The 22,193-nt window shown below is 42.2% G+C and overlaps 1 protein-coding gene across 4 annotated transcripts in view; it reads left to right on the forward strand.

The window, feature by feature from the left end:
• The window catches only part of YTHDC2 (YTH N6-methyladenosine RNA binding protein C2), a 291,475-nt gene extending 276,028 nt beyond the window's left edge, over nucleotides 1–15,447 (forward strand). For all 4 annotated transcript variants that reach the window (XM_073624629.1, XM_073624631.1, XM_073624632.1 and 1 more), the window contains one exon: nucleotides 6,020–15,447. The gene's annotated coding sequence lies outside the window, so the exon portion shown is untranslated. The remainder of the gene's footprint in view (nucleotides 1–6,019) is intronic.
• Nucleotides 15,448–22,193: the final 6,746 nt, after the last annotated feature.

The following is a 22,193-nucleotide window of genomic DNA, read 5'->3' on the forward strand; positions in this document are numbered from 1 at the left end:
CAATTTTGTGCAAACAAAAAAAAAAATGTGTCATTTTCCTGCAACTTGTGGTAAAATATAATATATTTTATGGACTCAACATGCCTCTCATCAAATATCTTGGGGTGTCTACTTTCCAAAATGGGGTAATTTGGGGGGGGGGGTTGTGCTATCTTGGCATTTTATGGCCTTCAAAACTGTGATAGGTAGTGAGGAGTAAAATCAAAAATTTACACCCTTAGAAATCCTGAAGGCGGTGATTGGTTTTCGGGGTCCTGTACGCAGCTAGGTTCCCAAAAAGTCTCACACATGAGGTATCCCCGTTCTCAGGAGAAGCAGCAGAATGTATTTTGGGGTGTAATTCCACATATAACCATGCCATGTTTGAACAATATATCAATTTTTTTTCCGAAACTTGTGGCAAAATATAAAATATTCCATGGACTCAACATGCCTATCAGCAAATAGCTTGGGGTGTCTACTTTCCAAAAAGGGGACATTTTGCGGAGGGGGAGGGGGGGGTTGAACTGTCCTGGCATTTTATGCACAACATTTAGAAGCTTTTGTCACACATCACCCACTCTTCTAACCACTTGAAGACAAAGCCCTTTCTGACAGTTTTTGTTTACATGAAAAAAATATTTTTTTTTTTGCAAGAAAATTACTTTGAACCCCCAAACATTATATATTTTTTTTAAAGCAAAGGTCCTACAGATTAAAATGGTGGGTGTTGCATTTTTTTTTAACACAGTATTTGCACAGCAATTTTTAGAATGCAATTTTTTGGGAAAAAACACACTTTTTAAAATTTTAATGCACTAAAACACATAATATTGCCCAAATATTTGATGAAATAAAAAGGATGATCTTAAGCCTAGTACCATATATACTCGAGTATAAGCCGAGATTTTCAGCCCTTTTTTTAGGCTGAAAGTGCCCCCCTTGGCTTATTCTCCAGTCATCGCCATCTGCCTACATGTTCAGCGTGTCATGCAGACAGACAGCGGCCATTCCACTATTCAAAAGCCGCGCCTCCTCCTCCTCATCTGTGATAGGCAGAACACTCAATTTCCCAGCAGTCAGTGTTCAGCCTATCACGGACATCCTCGTCCGTGGTATGAGGATGAGCGGATGTCCGTGATAGGACACTGACTGCTGGGAAATTGAGTGTTCTGCCTATCACAAACGAGGAGGCGACGTGGCTTTTGAACACTGGAATGGCCGCCGAATGTTGTTATGACACGCTGATCGGTGGATGCCGGTCGCCACAGGTAGGCTGCACAATACACAGGGACACATGCACAGGACACAGGTAAGCGACACAGGTAGGCTGCACAGGGACACATGCACAGGACACAGGTAGGCTGCACAGGACACAGGGACACATGCACAGGACACAGGTAGGCTGCACAGGACACAGGGACACATGCACAGGACACAGGTAGGCTGCACAGGACACAGGGACACAGGACACAGGTAGGCTGCACAGGACACAGGGACACATGCACAGGACACAGGTAGGCTGCACAGGACACAGGGACACATGCACAGGACACAGGTAGGCTGCACAGGACACAGTGAGGCATGCAGCTGCAGATGGGCATTGTTGACCCTCTTTTTCCACTTGCACTAGCTGCTGCATTTCGCAGTCCTCGGCTTATACTCGGTTCAATAAGGTTTCCCGTTCTTTTGTGGTAAATTAGGGGCCTTGGCTTATATTCAGATCGACCTATACTCAAGTATATACGGTACATGGATACCAAACACGACATGCTTCAAAAATTGCGCACAAACGTGCAGCAGCGACAAACTACATACATTTTTAAAAGCCTTTACAGGTTACCATTTTGGATTTACAGAGGAGGTCTACTGCTAAAATTACTGCTCTCAATTTGACTTTTGCAGTGATACCTCACATGCAGTTTCTGTTTACATATGACACCAGAACGACGCTTGCGTCGCCTTTGTGCGTAAGCACGGGGGGACAGGGGTGCTTTTTTTTTTATTATTTATTTTGCTTTTTAATTATATTTATTAAATTTATATTTTTAAACTGTTCTTTTAATTTTTTATTTTTTTTAATCATTTTTTATTGTTCTCTCAGGGAATGTAAATATCCCCTATGATAGCAATAGGTAGTGACAGGTACTCTTTTTTTGAAAAAATTGGGGCCTATTAGACCCTAGATCTCTCCTCTACCCTCAAAGCATCTGACCACACCAAGATCGGTGTGATAAAATTCTTTTCTAATTTCCCAATGGTGCTGTTTATATCCAGCGAAACCTAAGTCATGAAATGTTAGTAGCTTCTGGTTCCTTAGGCCATAGAGATGATTGGAGCCATTCTGGTCTCTGATCAGCTCTATGGTCTGCTGGCGGAACTACCGCCTGCATTCATGGAGGGGGGACGTTCCCTCCCACTGCTTGTAAAAGCAGTCTAGAGGCTAATTAGCCACAAGGATTGCTTTTACATGAAAGCTGACCGAAAAGAATGATACCAAGATGATACCTAAACCTGCAGGCATCATTCTGGTATAACCACTCAAAGTCCAGCAACATACCAGTACGTACCATACCAGCTGGTCCTTGTTGGACATACATTGTAATTGTAATGCCTGTGGGCTGAACAAAAGAGATTGATCGGTGGGTATGCCCACCGTTAGAATACCGCCCTTCATCCACCCACTTCTAATGATGGGCATACATGCACCATTTTTTTTTTTTTTAACTGTGGTGGTGAAATCACCTCCGATAGTGCTGGAGTCACGGCTTTACATTTCGTGGGAGCAAACGCTGTTGCTGTCAAGACAAATAAACCCGTGCTGCAGCTGACTGGCGTACCTGAAAACAAAAAAATGGTTAACAATAAAACACAGTAAACATTAAGGTATAAAAGAATTACATACCTGAAAAGCAAACATGATAAAAAATAGTAACAATAAAACATTGCATTGTAGAATACAGTAAAAAAGTGCAGAACAATAGAGAGAGAGAACAATAAAACAACTTTTTTTTTTTTTTTTACTTTTTAATTTAATTTTTTTTTTTCTTACACTTTTTTTGGTGACTGTAACGGTTGTAACTGTTCGGTTCCAGGTTCGGGTCTCCCAAAATGCGATGGCATTTTTGGAGACCCTGTGAATGTGTGTCCTACTCTGTGCAGTGCTGTACCCTACGCTAAAACTCCACTAGTGTGTGGTAGCGTTCAAAACATTCACCAATGCAAAGACCAGGAGGGACAATAATAGCAGGTGTCACGCCTATATCCGCGCTTTCTACAGACAGTACCAGGGAGGACATAAGGAAAATGCCTCCCATGCAGCCGGCTTACTGCATTTGGATTGGGAAGTTGGACCACAGCACTGTCTGGCAACAGAAGGGCTGTGATAATCTATTCCTGGAATTTAAGTAGGGATCCAGTTTGTCCTGAAGCTTTGTATAGCAAAAAAGCATTCAGCAGAGCCAATTGAAATAAGTATACAGACACTTTTTTGTACCTGCTTCTGGCCTTACGGGAAATTAGGTACGGCGCCAACAACTGGTCGTTGAGGTCCACCCCTCCCATATTAAGGTTATGTTCGTGGACACAGAGGGGTTTCTCCACAACACCAGTTGCCGTATGAATTTGGACCGTTGTGTCTGCGTGAATGGAGGACAGAACGAAAACATTCAGATTATCCCTCCACTTCACAGCGAGCAAATTATTACACTTCAAGCAGGCTCTCTCCCCCAGCCCCGGCGATTAGATCGCATGGTGCCACATGTGCCAACTTGGTGATCAAACAAGTGACTAAAAAGTGGCACGCTTGTGTTATCCACATACTAGTGGTACCCCTTTCTGAATAAGGGTGACACCAAATCCCACACAATTTTACCAGTGCTTCCTATGTAATTTGGGCAGTTCTCCGTCTCTACGTGTATATATATTATATCTCTTAGGCACTCTTTCTCTTCACTCGTAAACCATAAAGCTATATGTATAGCCTGTGGCCCTGTCACAGGGCTTATACATCTTGACCCCATATCTGGCACGCTTGCTGGGAAGATACTGTTTAAAAGACAAGCGGCCAGAAAACTTAATTAGGGACTCATCAATGCAGACCACTTGATCGGGAGAAAACAAGGCTGCAAAACCGTTGGTTGAATCGGTTTACGAGGGGCCGAATTTTGTAGAGCCGGTCGTATCTAGGGTCACCCCGAGGAAGACAGAGTTCATTGTCGTTGAAGTGCATGAACCGCAAGATCTGCTCCTATCGTGCCATGGTCATGGAGGCAGAGAACACAGACGTATGGTGAATTGGGTCAGTGGACCAATATGACCGCGACTCACTCTTTTTGGTTATGCCCATGAGGAGGGATAGGCCCAGAAAGGTCTTAAATTCGGACACCGTAATTGGTTTCCAATCTCTGGCAAGGGTCAAATGGGGATTAGCAGCGATGAATTGACCAGCATACAAATTGCTTTGGTCCACAATAGATCTATAGAGATCTTCAGTGAAAAACAGCGATTAAAAATCAAGTGACGTAAAATCAACTGTTTCCACCTGAATTCCGGGTTGGCCAGTGAATGGGGGAAGTACGGGTGCTTCAGAAGTGGTGGGTTCCCAATGAGGATTGGCGAATGCAGCAGGAAGGGCACTATGGGCTCGACGGGCCTGTCTCTTCTTCTTAGTGGCTGCGGGACACTAGTTGTGCTAGCCACCGCACCAGCTTGAACTGCACTTATGGGACTCGCCACGTCACCACTTGTTATACGTGTTACTGCAGTGCTGGTTTGACTACAACCAGGGTGTACTAGGCCGCTGGTGCTTGCCGAGCGATCAGGGGGTTAAACCTTTATTAGGTAATATACGGCATGTGCCCTGATGCTGTAAAAAAACAAACTAACTAACCAGCATCACCCGTAACACTAATAGTGATCACTGGTGATGGGGTGAAAGGGTTAACTAAGGGGGCAATCAGGGGGTTAAAACCTTTATTAGGTAATATATGGGGGTACCTGAGGCTATAAAAACCTGCCGGTGAAACTAACTAGCGTCACCAGTGACACAAATACGGCAATCGATTAATGACACTGGCCACAGGGGGTGAAAGGGTTAACCAGGGAGTTAAAAACTATTAGGTTGTATATATGGGAGTACCTGACACTATAAAAACCTGACAGTGAAACTAACTAGCGTCACCAGTGACACAAATACAGCGATCGATTAGTGACACTGACAGGGGGTGAAAGGGTTAACTGGGGGGGTGATCAAGTGGTTAAACCTTTATTAGGGGGGTAACCTAGGCCTAACGGGCTAATACTAACTGCCCTAACACTTATTTCAGTCACAAATGACACCAATGCAGTGATCAGTGAAAAATCTGCAAACTGCAATTGGTGACACAGTGACAGGGAGTGAAAGGGTTAACTGGGGGGTGATGGGGAGGTGGGGGGCAAGTATACCTATGTGTACTGGTGTTAGTGTAGTGTTGGTGCAACTCATGGTTAGATGTCCTCTCTCTCACTGGAATCGAAAAGACCCCACGAGGAGAGATGACATCACTTCCTTCTGTCTGTGTTTACAATTACACAGGCAGGGGAAGGTTTTCATTCGTTAGGAGCTATCACCAGGTCCAGACCATAAATCATTGGTCTGGCCCTGGGGACTGATCGCTCCCCCAACGAACCCCCCTGCCGCGGTACAGGTACGCCCATTTGCCCACCTGTGCCATTCTGCCGCCGTATGTCGGGAACCGGTTAAGGGGGCAAATCTTCCGGGGCTGAAGTGGTTAAGGACACAAGTCCTGGTCATGCCACTGCTGGTTGTGAGTGCCCCCTGTATGTGTCCTACTTTAGATATTGTGAAGTATAAACAAAAAGATATTGCTGTTTGTGTAATGCACTTCAAAGTTGTCAGAGTAGGAACAAATTGCAGTAAGCCGTTAGACTATAGAAACCCTGAATGTACTGTAGCTAACTGAGGAACCATAGTTGTGATAGAAATGTAAGGCACTGTTGTATTCATTGATTAACTAATTTTTTTACATTTCATTGACAGGTTTTAAAGTCGTGATGTACTGTGAATGCTGTTAATCAGTTCCGTTAACTGCACTGAAATGTTTACAACCTCCCTGTGTTGATCTGAAAGGCTGGAATCATAAGAATAGCACTCAAAAAGAGTATCCTGGATCAAGATGGGCAAATTAGGTACTCTCAGCTGGTCAAGATGAGAAATACAGCGACTTTTGGAATGGAAAATTTTGAGAATTTTGGCCATTCTAGTACTCGACAGCTGTCCTGTATGAAATACACTCAGTCAGTTTTGTAAAGCAAATTGCACTGTTTTAATGTTCAATAATTTTTTTTTTTTTTACTTTCGTTACGTTCATTCTAAACCATATTGTTTTTCATTTAAAATAACAGGGACTTTTGGTTCTGGTCACCTGAAAATGCATGATCAGTCTAAATCAATTAGCTATAAATTGTAAAATTACACACTACTATACAAGCTATATTTTTCAGAAATCTGTTGTACCTTGATTCCTTCCGTTTATTTTTATTAAATTTTGTTTGTATCTAAACATGGGAGCCTTTAAAGCATACGTATACCAGGAATCTCTAGCTGTTGAAGATTTAGCTAAACAAACTGGAACATACAGTACAGCAGCAGCTGGATTTACCTCTAAAGTGAGGTACATTGTAAAAAAAAAATGTTTTAAATTGTAAAACGTGCAGGGTAAAACTTGTCAGTACCTGTCTTTTTTTTTTTTTTTTTTTTTTAAGACATGCATGTGTTTCTCATGTACAAATGTTATAATACACAATTGAGCACACTACTATTTTTCAATTAATAAGAAAACATGAAGAATTAGTGGTAAAATTTAGAGCAAATTTTGTGATTTATACATTTTTGAATCATCTGCCTGCGCTGAAAAGCTTTAAAAAATAATTCCAGTTTTGTTTTTATTGTTATCAAACACATTGAAATTAAGTGTTTCATTGTTTTGCTTTACAGTGCATTTTTTAAGTTGCATTTGGTTTCATTTCCGTGGGGTCAGCGCATAAGATTGATTTCAACAGAACCCAAAGCAAATGCCTAAGAGATATAATATATATACAGTCACTTGTCATACATTTGACAGATTAATTGTAGAACATTGAATTGAATGTTGGGACCCAAACTGTGGTCTATAAGTTCACATGCATGCTCCTAACCCACAACAGACAGAAAATGCTGCATGTAGAGACATGCACTTGAACTTTTGTGTTTTTGTTTTTTTGGTTTTGTTTTTTCCTTTTAATTCGGGATTATCAGTTTTCAAAAAAAAAAAAACATCAATTTTTGAAGCTAAAGTTGTCGGCTTGTAAAAAAGGCTTTTTGGTAGTTCCCCCTTTCTATAGTAGTACTCAAATAATGCTCCATGCTATACCATCAGTCCCACCAAGCCACTTTTCTTCAACAGTTGTGTGACCGCCCCCTCGCTGATGCAATTACGTACATTACAGTAACAGCGGTGGAGGAGCGCATTAAAGAGACAGCTGCTCTGGGAGTGAAGAGTAAGGTTTATATCCTTCTGTTATAGCCCCTATATCTAACAATAATTAGAGCTTTAGTAAAGAGGAGGTGGCTATTAAAGGGCACTTTTAAATGCTGCTTGGCGTTCAGTTGTTTTAAGAGCCACACATTTCCAGTGTTCGTGTGTTTTACATGTTAATTATCTGTCTTCTATTGTTTAATCCTTTATTACATATTTATATAAAAATATTTCAAAGTGCAAGTAAAATCAAATGGTTAAATATACAGTTGAATCCTGAATCTGCCAAAATAATTCTGTGCCCTAATTTCTGTTCAGCTATTTTTTCATCATTTTTTTTATAGACACTATGCAAAGTTCTGACCATTTACTTTTTTCCCCACTGCAGTCAACTTGGTACAGCTTAGTGAAGCCTGTAACCGGATAATGAAGGCACATCATTTCAGTAGTCATTCGTATGCTGTCATTTCCAATCTGCAAACTTTATTTGCTAGGTCCGGTGTACTATGTCATACGGTAAAGCTTGTTTGGCTTACAATGCTTCCCCCTTTCTCTTCCTCATGAAATGCTGTTGTGCAGGGCCAGACTTGCATATAGGCAGATGAAAAAATTGCCTAGGGCACTTCATGCCACAGAAGGAAAACAGCCCCACTGTAGCAGCGCTGTCAATCTACTTTAAATTCACAGCCAGTCCAGAGAGTGGAAATGGCAGTTAACTTTGGTTGAGAATATACAGACAGGGATTCTGTTTATGCTGTCGCTTTTTTATTTCTAACCACCCATTCCCCTTCTCAGTGATGCCCGAGAAGCTAAAAAGCCAGGGCAAGTATTGTGAGATCACCCCCAGATTCTAATTGGCTATTAGTTTGTTCCAGTAAAGAGCTGGAAACAGGCAAATTTGTCAGCAGTGGGCTTGATCTCTGGGTATTCAGTAAAAGGGAAAGCAGGCAAAGTTGATAATCAAAATGTTAATCAAATATGCACATTTTGGTAGTTTGTATTTAAACAAGCCTTCCACATGACATTGCCTGGGATTTCTGATAGGAAGCTTAGGCATAGCAGTTTTGGGATGGTAAGGCTACATTCACAGCCGTGATTAAGGCTGGCGTAAATTGTAGCAACAAAAATCTTGTGTTTACAGCTCTGGATGAGAGCGGCTAGGTGCAGCCTCTGGCCCTATTCACTATAATGACAGGTCTATTCACTATGATAGGCTATTCGCAGCTGTATTCGCACAGCCAGCGATTAACTGAGGCGACTGCCGGCTGTGCAGAGAGCTGTGAATAGCTGCAGCCGTCGGCAACCTGTCATTATAGTGAACGGGGCCGGCGGCTGCACCTAGCCGCTTTAACCTGCAGCTGTAAACAAAAGATTGCTCAGACCATAACAATTTACACAGGCCTTAATGTGACTGTAGCTGTTGACATGCCTACTCCGTGGGCAGGATTTCAGCAGTAGATTATTTCACAAAGGGGTACGTATCAGTTTTATCTGGTTTTACTTCTTCCTACAGGTTTGCTTTCAGTATGGTTTTTCTCTGCAAACCGCAATGCAAGGTCTTCAGTTCTGTGCTGAGAGGCACTTGCATTGGAGTAATCGGTGTATTTGGCATGCTTGGGAGCAAATCTGATGAAGTGTTGTTGCCCTGGAGGCTAAGTTTTACCAAGCGAAAGGAGTGTGCCAGCACTGTAAAGTGTCACTAATTGCTAATTCTCTCATTAAATGTGTTGTTATAAGTGTTTCTATATTACTTTTTTGCCATTGTTTTACTTTGTTTCTCTTTTGTAGTTTTTTTTCCACAATAATTTGAAGCTTGCAGCAAGACCATAGGGCTTCTCATTTGCTAACACAGTAAAGCGTAGCATGAAATACATGCTGTTTTAGAATGCAATCCATCAAGACACTGGTCTTTTAGAGTGTTGAGGGATCTCATATTGGTAAGTTATATATGAAATATTGAAAACTGCCCTTTTGTACTTTGCATAAAGCACGGTCCCAGACCTAACCCTAAATTTGTAGACACTAAAACTGCCTACATGGGAGAGTGGTTTAAGTGAAATATGAAATATTCAAAACTGCCTTTTGTGCTGTGCATAACTTATTTAACCCAGACATAGTCTTAAGTTTGCAGGCACTGAAACTGCCTACTTTGGGCAATGGATGCAAAAGAAATGTAAATGATTAATTTTTATTAATGCTTTCCATAAGCTGAAAAATCTGTAATTCCACAACATGGATCCTTATGGTATAGGTATCACAGTAGTCTGGAGCTTTAGTAATTATTGTACAATACTTAATTTGTGCACGAAGAACTCCAGATTAAGTAAACCTTTTCTGTAGCTGATAAAATCTCTGAATATATGTTAATTTTGTTTGAACTTGCTAGCACTGCTTAGATTCAGATAATCATCTAGAGAATAATCGCCTAGAATCTTGAGGACATCTCCATGGCACTGCACATCAAATCTTCTTAATGCTTCCAATCCTCCACATTATCTTCTGTGCATGCGTGGCCTAAACTTAGTCACTTCAATGGGAAAACCCATCAACAGTTTAACTAGTAGTATCCAGTCACATGCAACTGGACCTGTTCTGTAATGTTGAAGATGTTTCGTAACGTATTCAGGCCACTTTAAAAAACATACTCCAGTTTGTTTACCCACATAGGTAGCACAGACATCCTTATCCAATTGCCAATTCAATAAAAAGAAGATATTCAATTTCCAAGAACTGTTTAGGAGTTGTGAATGTTGTAGAACCACCTTGTTCTAGTTACATAATCCCACCCTTGGTGGGTAAGTCTGCATAAGTGTACAATTTTTTTAATTCATGTGTAAATTGGCAAATCGCTGGAGTAGAGACATGTGTGTGCCATTTTAACATCTCTACCATGGTGATTTTACAACAATGGATGAGATTATAAACTAGAACAGGGTGGTTCCACAGCTTACCAAACCTTCCATCATCTTGTTGGACAATTAACATCTGCCTTAACACAATCCATGGTTATTGAATTGAGCTGTCTGTGAATATAAGTGCTGGTGTATGACATTCATTTGCACTGAGGAAGTGAATTAGGTAAGATATAAAACACCTTTATATCACAGACCAAGTCCAGTTGGATGTTACTAACTACTACTAGCTATACCATGAACTGGATAATTGATCAGTGGGAGCAATGTTATGTCTGTTCACTCTCACACCATTTATCATTTTGAGAATGCTTTTAGTTTTTTCCCCTTCATTTGACAAATTATTGTAGGTATAGGGAGAACATTTACAGGAATTCTTTTTGACAAAAAGATGTACTGGGTCATTTTGGATGAAATGTGTAAAATGTAGTGCTTAGCAGAACTGTTAATTGTAGCTTCTCTAATACAGTGATCACTGAGCTTAATTTTTTCCATATTCCGCAATCTTGACTATTCCATGATTTTATTTTAGTTTTGATATCAAATGTACAGTGACTTAAAAGAAGCTGTGTAGATTAGCTTTAAAGGTGAAGTTGTGATGGCAGGAATCTGGGAGCTGGCACTGCTTGGTTTAAAGTGGTTGTAAGCCCTTACATATAACCACTGAAGTGACTAGCCTTAGGTGATGCACAGAGATGAAACAAATCCTCCTTCATAAGCTCCAGAAGACAGGGGTGGAGATCTGATGTCATACACTGCACAGAGAGAAGAGTTGAGTGTGATCTGAGACCTGAATGGAGGGAATGGACACCCCCCCCCCCCCTCTATACACAGTCTCCTAGTGAAACATGCACAACTGGGGCTGTCAGCCACTTGCTGTGTTCAGGAGGAGGGGCGGGCCATCTCACGGCATTGTCTGGTGTTGGAATAATTGATCAGAAGTCACTCATGCAGATAAAGGAGAAAAAGCTAGAAATCGCACTAGGTGCTTTGGATCAAGGCAAGTATATATTATAGAGGGATATGCTTTGTTAATTTTTTATCTCGTTGGTTTATAACCACTTTAATTTTAAAGCCCAATGGAATTTTAAGTTTAAATTGGCTAAATATATTCCAGGTGTGAATTGAGGGGACTGTACCCTCGCCTAGTCACAGCAAGCTCCCAGGGGGGTGGCGGGTGGAGGAATACAGTGCCATCTGCATGAGGTATGAATTCCATGAAACAGGCCGGGACGAGGTAACTGTAAGCTAAAGTACTACCCTGAGAGCGGTTATTCTCCCATGTAATTTTGTTCCCCCCCTCCCCCCCTCCTTTTTCTTCCCTTTCTCTTTTTGTTTACAATCCTTACTACTTACCACAGTCAACGATATCTGTAATAGTATGCTAAATAATGGTCATGGTTACTTATTTTTATTTTCTGTAAATCCAAAATCTGAATAAACACTATTGTTTAAAAAATATATATATATTCCAGGTGGATCAAAACAAAAGGTGTTCAAAATCTTACAACAATTTTCTTTAGAGTACAGCCATAACCTGAGTAGACAAGACTGGCCTCTGCCAGCATGCTGTAGAGAAGGACCCTTGCCCTCTGTATGTGGAAACAGTAGTCCCTCTGCAGAGTCTGATGCATGCGCTCTGTTGAGGAAGACCTATTGTTCTGCAATCAGCAAAGGTCAGCAAGAGTCGGACCTCTGTGGAGAGACCACTGCTTCGACCATAGAAAGGGTCCTTCCCTACACATGCAGGCAGGGGACAAACACCTTCTCAGATGTGTGGCTGCTTTATAAATAAAACAAACTGTAAAGTCGGCCTTAGATGGTTTGAATTTCGTGAGATTCGAACCATGTATGGGCAGGCTGGATGTACCCAAGCTGATTGATAGATCAACTTGGGTACAACCAGCCTGCCAGATTTTACATGTGATTTATTGCTAGGAGCTGCTCTAGCCGCTAGCAGTAATCGCTGTGTTCTCCAAGTCGGAATGACTTCCCCTGCCGGGAGAAAACAACGGCTCTGCAGGTCTGTGTTGATGGGAGAATCTAGCAAATTTCTTTCCTGCAACCCGTGGTTGCAGGAAAGAAATTCGCTCCGTCTATGGCCAACCTAAGACTTTGCACACCTGTGTGCATTTAGTTAATTCAAAATGGAAGTTCTTTTGGGCTTTAATGAACAGTACCAGATAACAATTAGAAGCAATTTGTAAACAGCTATGTCTGTCCAGAAAGCACTGCAACCACACTAAACTTACTTCATCTCAATTCTGTGTAGTCAACTGCTGTCAGAATCCACAGAGCACATTAAAGGGTTAGTAAGAGTAAGTAGGTTTGAATCTGATTGTTTTTAAGTGCAGTGTTTTACAACAGGATTTCTGTGAGATTAGCAAGGAGCCTACAGTTGGAGTTTGGGGTCAATTCTTCTGCATTACAGGTTCTCAGATTAACAACTACAATTATTGTGGTAGACTAGTGTAATGCAGTAATGCCTGGATAAAAAACTGAAGCACTAAGCACATAGGCTGTGTATGACTTTTAGGATTTGGTTTTTATTTTCAATTCTTATTTGAGTACACCTTCAAAGAATGTCAGAACTGTGCTCATTGTTGCGGCTTCACTTTTAGTGAGTCGCTGACCTGAAATAAACAAATAGCAATTTAAGTCTGAAAAGTCTGAATTCCTAAATTGCATACTGGTTTTATGTTTGTGATAGTGGAGCCAGATCAAGAAGCAAGTCAGCTATGGCTGCTCTCCTATTTCTTTCCTAGCGGGTTTCTTTTAAAGCCCTGTACATACAGGCTTTAGCTTGTATAAGAGCAGTGTGTACAGCAAGCTTTTACTAAACACTTATAGCTTTCAGGCAGATTCAAGCAGCCTTGTTGTAGCATACAACACATATCTTGATAGCAGTGCAGACTTTCAATTTAAACAAGCTTTTAGCAGACTTCAGTAAGCGTCAGTACTCATCGAAGCTTGTTAAAGGGTTGCTGAGGCCTGCTGACAGCTTGTTTAAAGTGACCCTAAGCACTGCTGTTAAGATCTATATAGCATGCCATACTGGAATTGAAGTTTGCTTTAAAAACGTTATCAAAGCTGCTCGACATTTGCTAAAAGCTTGCCAAGTACTTTGTGAAAGCTTGCTGTGCGGACTACTCTTATACAATGAAGCCCATGTGTATAAGGCCTAAGCATACTAAATGGGAAACAGTAGTTTTATTGGAGCGTGATATGTAAATCAGCAGAAAAAATAACGATTAATTGTTTGTGATGCTGTTTTCTATTCCGGAACAATATACAAATCATTTTTCTACTTCTGGCCTTGTAGATACATTTTCAAATAAAAATAAGTCTGAGTTGTTCCATTTAAAGATGATGTGCATTTAAGTGTTTCCAAAGTTCGTTACATTAGATATAATAAACTGTTGTTTCAAATGGAGTTAAATATTTGTAGCCCATTTCTAGTCAGGACTTTTATTTTTAGATAAGAAATAGGTAGTAAGGATTTCTGTCTGTGTCCTTATTGGATAGGTTTCCTGTTATTTTCTTTTTTGGTGATGTGTATCGAGGTATGACAGGGTGACACTGAGACTAGAAGTAAGGAGAAATCTCTCCAATGTAGACATCGTTAAAAATCTGGCAGACATTTAACCACAAACTTTGTGGCTGAAGGAGTCTTTCTTTTTTTTTCTTTTTTCTTTTTTTTAATGGTTTTTGTTTTTAATAAACCATACCCTGATACAGCACTAATACTGCATGTTCAAAATAATAATAATTAAAAAAAATAGCTAAGTCAACAATGTTAGTTAATTTTGGCTCTAGCCTTATAGACTAATTCCTACATTATTATACTGAGACTATGTCAAAATGATAAAGGAAGAATGGAGGAATTTCACAGCACTAATGTCACTGCTTACAGTAGACCCTAGGGGCATCAGAAGGATAATCAGAATTAGGCCAGTAAAATGCCTGTGGAGATTACATTACTTTAAAGTGAGCCTTGTATTCTAAGCTGGGTTCACCTTTTTAAGGCAGGCGCACCCTCCCTTTTGCTGCAATAAACTGCAAAAAAAAAGAAAAAAAAGCTGGGTAAAAAAGTTGAATATACTTCCACAGCCCTTCGTACTCTAGGGGTTGAGGTCATCATCCTGAGTAGCCCAGGTCTATTGAGATGATGCTGGATCACCTACTCCCTTAAGTCTAAGCTAACATTCCCAATGGTCTCGCCAGAAGGATAATGCCACCCTTATCTTTCTCAGAGAAAAGCAGGTTATATTATCTAACCGTTTTTTCCAGCAGACTTTTTTTTTTTTTTTTTTTTTTTGCAGGTTACCTGTAATTTAGCATTTCAGCAAAGAGGGGGGACGGTCTTTAACACAGCCTCCTTCTGACCAACCCCCGATTCCCTGTTCTGTCTGATGCAAAGGTGTGGGGACCTTGCCATTTATTACCCATCAGACCCAGGCAAACTCCTTGTGCGAGAATGCCATTCTGTTTAGTAAAAAACAGATCCTTTTAGAATCAGTTTCTGATTACACAGAGCTGCCATTAGCCCAAAGCTGCATCATTCAGTTTGCCCATGGTAATTCACCAGGTCTTTCACAGTCCCATCAACCTTGATACAGCTTTGGGAATGAAGGGGAAATTTGAAATATTAAAAAGTAGTATAGTATATAGAGCATTTTTTCTTAGTGTCTACACTGATTCTACTAAATATAGCAGAAAAAAAATAATACTGCACTCCTTTAATATTGATGTTGGTTTCTAACAGGCACAACAATACAAAATGTTTTACTGTCCTAATATTCTCTGTGCTTGTCATATTTCTCCTTTTTTACCTTGCAATAATGTGGCAGGATAACAAAGGCGAGCACTGAGCCTTTGGATGAGATGTCAGGCAGTTCTGAGCTGCTTCCTTTGACTCAGGTAGCCATGTGTTTTTAGTTTAGTGCAAGTTACTGCTGCATTGGTCTATCCCTGTTCCACTATTTTGTACATATTGCACTCCATCACTTGTTTATAATTGCAATAAATTATGATTCTAATTTGTTTGGTCATTATTTATAATGTGATAGAAATTCTGACTTATAACTGATTCTTTTATAGCTGAATAGATCATTTAAATGAAAACGTAATATCAACAAACTGACATTGATTGAATATAGAATTTGAGACCACTTAGGCTGGATTTACATATATGCAAATTGGAGGCGCTTTTAAATGCATCAAATTTGCATAACGTGAATGTGTCCGGTTTTTAATGGAGCTGGTTCACACATGTGCGAGACGGCCGCAGTGCGGTTTTGAAAAGGGTCCTTATGTGTTTTTGGGTACGGTTCAGGTGCAAATTCAGGTAAAACTTTGCACCTAAATTGCAGGTGAACCGGTGGACATAAACACACCGGTGAACCCAGCCTAAGTCTTCTACTTCACCTTTAGCATGGACCTGATCTTTTAATATGTTTGAACCAGTGGGGGAATATAATAAGATTAGACAAACATTAGAAGCACTTGTGATTTTAACAAATTATGATGTCAGTTGGACTGTGCTTGGGTTTTACCACTCTTGTCATTTCACCTTCGAATAGCTTCATAATAATAGTTTTTTTTAAATACAGCTTACCTGTAAAATCCTTTTCTTGAGAGTACATCACGGGACACAGAGTATTCATTACATAATGGGTTAGATAGGCACCATCTGTGATTGGACACTGGTTAACCTCAATTAAGGAGAATTCCTATATAACCCCTCCCATACGGGGAGGACCTCAGTTTTGTAGCAAAGGAATAGGTAACCACGTAAAACCCATAGAAGGGCGGGAGCTCTGTGTCCCGTGATGTACTCTCAAGAAAAGGATTTTACAGGTAAGCTGTATTTAAAAATCCTATTTTCTTGATCATACATCACGGGACACAGAGTATTCATTACATAGTGGGATGTCCCAAAGCAATGCTCATTTGAGGGGAGGGAGACAGATCAGAAAATATAGACCGCAAACGGACCAGACGAACTAAACTGCAGCCTGCAGTACACTCTGCCCGAAGGTGGTATCCTCTTGCCCTCTTAGATCCACCTGATAGAATCTAGTGAATGTATGGACTGAAGTCGCAGCCTTACAGATCTGAGTCATGGAGGCCTGGTGATGCACTGCCTAAGAAGCACTAACAGCCCTAGTTGAGTGTGCTTTCACATGAAAAGGAGGAGTCTTCCTCTTTATATCATAAGCCTGAAAAATAACCTGTCTAATCCATCTAGAAAGAGTGGATTTCGACGCTGCTTGGCCTTTCTTATGGCCATCTGGCAGAATAAACAATCAGTTTTCCGTATCTGAGCGGTTGCCTGCAGATAGACACTGACTGCTCTAACCACATCAAGAGTGTGCAAAGATTCTTCCTCCGCGGACTACGGATCTGGAAAAAAAGGATGGTAGGATTACATCTTGATTCAAATGGAATCCTGAAACCACCTTAGGTAAGAAGGAACGATTAGGACGCATAACAATCCTGTCCTTGTGAATAATTAAATATGGCTCTGTACAAGGAAAAGCTGCCAATTCCGATATTCTCCTAGCAGAGGATATGGCTATCAAGAAGACTAATTTTTTAGTCAAAAGCACTAAAGGAGCCAGGTGCAGTGGCTTAAAGGGTTGTCCATGTAAAGCCGACAACACCAAATTCAAATCCCATGGGCATACTGGAGGTTTGACTGGCGGATTCAACCGCAGTGCCCCCTAAATAAAGGCCCGGACCAGGGAATGTGAAGCAATTGCCTTCTGAAAAAATAGACAAAGCCGAAATTTGGACTTTGTTAGTGCTCAAAGCCAATCTCATTTCTAGGCCTGACTGAAGAAAGGTCAAGATTCTGCTAATCATATACCTTCTAGGATGCCATCCCCTGGATTCAAACCAGGAAACATGCCTTCCAGATTTTGTAGTAAATAAGCCTGGAGGCCGGCTTTCTGGCATTGACCAGAGTGGAAAGGATTGACTCAGAGAGCCCACGGTCTTTAAAATGTGGGTTTCAGCAGCCAAGCTGTCAGATTTAGACTTCGTAAAGCAGGGTGGCAAATTGGACCCTGTGTGAGCAGATCTGGCCGGAATGGGAGGACCCAAGGCCTGCCCACTGCCATCTTTATGATCTCTGCATACCAAGGTTGTCTGGGCCAAGCCGGGGCTACTAAAAGGACAGACTTTGCTTCCCTTTTGACCCTTCCCAGGAACCGCGGAAGAAGTGAGTTCGGAGGGAAAGCATACATTAGATTGTACTGATCCCATGGAATTGTCAGAGCATCTGACCCCTGAGCAAGTACATCCCTTGTTCTGGACACAAATTTGTCCAGCTTCCTGTTGAATCTGGACGCGAATAGATCCACATCTGGTGTTCCCCGCCTTTGACATATGGTTTGGAATATGTTGGGGTGTAGGGAACATTCTCCTGGGCATAATTGCCGGCGGCTTAAGAAATCCGCTTGCCAATTTTCCACTCCTGGGATGAATACCACAGACAGGCAGGGAACATGGCTTTCTGCCCATGCAAGAATACGATTCACCTCCCTTTGGGCATCCAGACTTCTGGTGCCCCCTTAGTGATTGATGTAAGCCACAGTCGTGGCATTGTCGGATTGTATCCGAATAGGATGACCCTGTAGCCTGTAAGACCAGTCCATGAGGGCCAAGTAAATTGCCCAAATTTCTAGAATATTGATGGGCAAGCGTCTCTCGGTTGCAGACCATCTTCCCTGCGTGCATGTTTCTTCCAGAACTGCTCCCCAGCCTGTCAGACTGGCATCTGTGGTTACAATCTTCCATTGTAGTGGAAGAAAGGCTTTGCCTTTCAAAAGATTTTTGGTTCGTAACCACCAATTGAGGCTTTTGCGTATCCTTGGGGATAGGCACATCGGAAGATCCAAGGCATGAGTCTTTTTGTTCCAGGCTGCTAGAATGCTTCTCTGCAGGGGCCTTGAGTGAAACTGGGCAAATGGAACAGCCTCGAAAGTGGCAACCATCTTTCCTAACAGTCTCATACATAGCCCAATGGATTGACTCTTTTTGCTTAATACTAAGCGGACTAGAGCTCTTATGGCCTTGACCTTTGGCTCTGGTAAAAACACCCTACCTTGAGTGGTGTCTATGATCATGCCTAGATACTCCAACCTTGTTGAAGTTTGTAAAGAAGACTTTTCTAGGTTGATTATCCAGCCTAGTCTTTCCAAATGTCTTACTGTCTTGAAGACAGCGCAGTTCAGGTGTGCCACCGATTGCTCTATGAGTAGCAAATCGTCTAGATAAGCTACCACAGTTATGCCCTGAGCTCTTAGATTTGCTAAGAGAGGGTCTAGAATTTTTGTAAAAATTCAAGGAGCTGTAGCGAGACCGAAAGGAACGGCCACAAACTGGAAATGGCGCTGGTCTACCGCGAACCTTAGATATCTTTGGTGAGCGGGAAAAATCGTCACATGAAGATATGCATCCTTGATATCTATTGATGCCATAAATTCTCCCCCCCCCTGCAGGGTGGAGAGCAGCGAATGAATTGACTGCATTCGGAAGGATCGAATGTGTAGAAATTGATTCAGATCCTTTAGATCTAGGATGGGTCTGACATCTCCATTTGGCTTTGGAACGGTGAAGAGATTCGAGTAGAACCCTGAACCCTGATCTTTTGGGTTCATTTCTACTATCACTCCCTGGGATAGTAAGCGATCTAAGGCCAGTAGTAGCGGTTCTCGCTTTACTGGATCTTTGGGAACTCTTGACCTTAGGAAACGAACTGGTGGAAGCTCTAGGAACTCTATTTTGTAACCTAGAGATACTGAAGACACCACCCACTTGTCTTGAACCTCTTCCTGCCAGGCTCCTGAAAACTGTAGGAGCCTTCCCCCCACTTGGCCGAGTGGGGGCGCCCCTTCACAGGGATGTTTTGGGGCTCTGCTTGGCAGGCTTTCGTCCCCAAGCCTTTTTCTGCCCTTGGGTGTGACCCTGGGCCTTTCCTCTGAAAGTAGATTGGGAAGGCCGTCGCCACTGCTTAGAGCCTGATGTTCCAGAGGAAGGGGAAAGAGACCGTTTGAATGGTGGACATTTACTCCTCTTAACTGGTAGGAGTGTAGATTTACCACCTGTAATTTTTTTGGATAAAATTATCTAGGTCATCCCCAAATATGCGTTCCCCTTTGAATGGGAAGCCAGCTAAATATCTTTTGCATGAAAGCTCTGCTGCCCAACTTTTAAGCCAAAGGGACCTGCGCATGTGTACCAACAGGAGAGACAAGCGAGATGCTTGCTGGGCAGAATCCAGAATGGCATCAATCATAAAACACAGCACCTGTGGAAGGTCTGCATAGTTCTCCACTTCCTAACTGGGAAGGAGGCCAAGTGTCTGCTTAACCTGTTCCTTGAGGAATTGACACAAACCCACAGTTGCGACTAGGTTGGACTACAGCGCCAACCATGGAGAAGGAGGCTTTTAATAAAGTTTCCAGCTTTTTATCAGTTGGATCTTTAAACACCTGAGCATTGTCCAAGGGACAGGACAGGTTTTTATTCACACAAGAGACAGCCGCATCCACGGATGAGACCTCCCACTTCTTGGTGAAGCTTTCCTCCAGAGGATAAAGCATAGAAAACCTTTTAGGAGGAGTAAACAGTTTATGGGGATGTCCCCAGTCCTCATACAACAATTTATCCATTAAAGGATGAATTGGAAAGGAAAAGGCAGTCTGTGGGATCCTTCTGTCCCCCAGGGAAGAAACAGAGGATGTAGCGGCCTCAGCAGAGGGCATTTTAAATGTGAAACGCACTAGTTCAGTATAATACTGGACCTGCTTCTTGAGTGCCTGAGAGGAAGAAGCTCTCTCCTCTTCCTCTGAATTCTCAGACTGCTCTTGATCTCTGGATAGGGATCTCTCCTCATTGTCAGAAGAATCATCTGAAAGTGCAGCAGAGGGAGGGGATCTACCCCTTTTTCTGCTATCTTTTAAGGAAACTGAAATAAAATTCATAATTCTTCCCTCAAAACCCTCCAATGTAGCCCTAAGGGAATCCTCTGTGACATACGCTGGGGCTGTAACATTAGGAGAGGCTGCAAAACCTGACAGGGGCACTGACTCATCCTGTGAGGCTGGCTCCAGTCTTGCAGGGGGGATGGTAATCTGCAAGCATCTTTAGGACCCCTAGACACAGGCGGTGACATTCTTGTGCCTTTGTTACCTCCCCCCGAGACCCTCTTACGAGGAGACATAGTCCCAAGCTACAAAGCAGAGGTACTAGTACATATGCAATCACTGTTGTGCTAAAAGTTTCACAATATACATATGTGATTAATACTGCACAACCTGATGCCGAGTAGGTGTCTTAGGTTTAGCCTGGATCCGACCACTTTTGGATGCTCACTGCCCACACTCTTTGTCCATCGGTTTACAGAGCTCTGAACGCTCTGGGCTTTTAAATTAGCCACTTGGCGTCTGCACACCTGCAGTGGAGGAAGTGAGCGGATTGGACACCAGCTTCACTGAGTGTGCATCTGAAAGGCACGTAAGTTTGCTCCTTACTCCCTCTAGTGGTGGAAATCAGGTAAGACATGTAACTACTCATTGAAGAAAATCCATTTGTAATATAAATATATATATATAGGATTAACTTCTCTTACCTGTCCCCGCTGCAGGAACTGCTGAGAACAGACAGTTTCTCCCTTCACCCATCACGGCGGGTAGCGTTGTGCCAACCTTCAGGGTTTTTTGGGTTCCTCCTCAGAGAAACCTCTTACCTGGACCTGTAAAAGACTCTACCAGAAACTTTCGTGCGACTGTTTTAATAGTACACCAAGCCTGGTTTTCTCAGAGCCCAGTCCTCCAAAGAGAGACTTACAGGCAAAACCTTGCTTCTTCGGATGACGAGGCCCGGGTACCATACCATCTTGGGAGTCAAAATATTGGCCCGAGATATGGATCCGGTCAGCATAGCCCTTTAAGCCCCCGCAGGGACCAAACTGGAGCTTTCTTCACAGCACATGTTTTACGTGACCACCTTAGACACTGGTGAAAAAACTGAGGTCCTCCCCATATGGGAGGGGTTATATAGGGGAGGAATTCTCCTTAATTGGGGTTAACCAGTGTCCAATCACCGATGGTGCCTATCTAACCCACTATGTAATGAATACTCTATGTCCCGTGATGTATGATCAAGAAAGGACATTTTCTTGTCCATTGAGAGACATAGAAAGTCTTAAACCTTCAGGTAATACAGACACAGCCGGCTTCCTGTGGAAAGGTTTTTCGCCATAACTTCATTGCGCTTGGTGCAGTGTCACACATGCGCACCCCGCTGCCTGTTTGACAGCAAAGAGCTTCTGCTCCTGCTGCAAGATCCATGTAGAACTTTGGTCCGAGATTTATTCTTCCTTCCTGCCTGCAGTGATGCTTGGTCATCTTGCCAGTGATGCTGCATTCTCCCTGGCACACTGTCTACTCTAGTTGAAACATCTCAACTCCTTCTATTTAAGGCACCATAAACTCATTGGTATGTGTTTGCAGAGAGTTAAGCTTGGTACAAACTATGAAGTTTTTTTTCATTCAACCCGATGCCCCCCCTCCTCACCAGAGCACCTTGATTAGTGCTCTCAGCAGAGCGCTGATCGGGAGTTGGTTGGCTGCTGGTTTTCCAGCATGCTCGTCCGACAGAAGCCGGCCAAACCAGTCAGGAGAGATTCCTACAGATAGCAGAGGAATAAAACAGCAGAGAGAAGTGACACTTAGTGCTTTGGATTGAGACAAGTACACACTATAGACTTAGAGGG

The sequence above is a fragment of the Aquarana catesbeiana genome, linkage group LG01 (assembly GCF_042186555.1).
Source record: "Aquarana catesbeiana isolate 2022-GZ linkage group LG01, ASM4218655v1, whole genome shotgun sequence".
Classification (NCBI taxonomy): domain Eukaryota; kingdom Metazoa; phylum Chordata; class Amphibia; order Anura; family Ranidae; genus Aquarana; species Aquarana catesbeiana.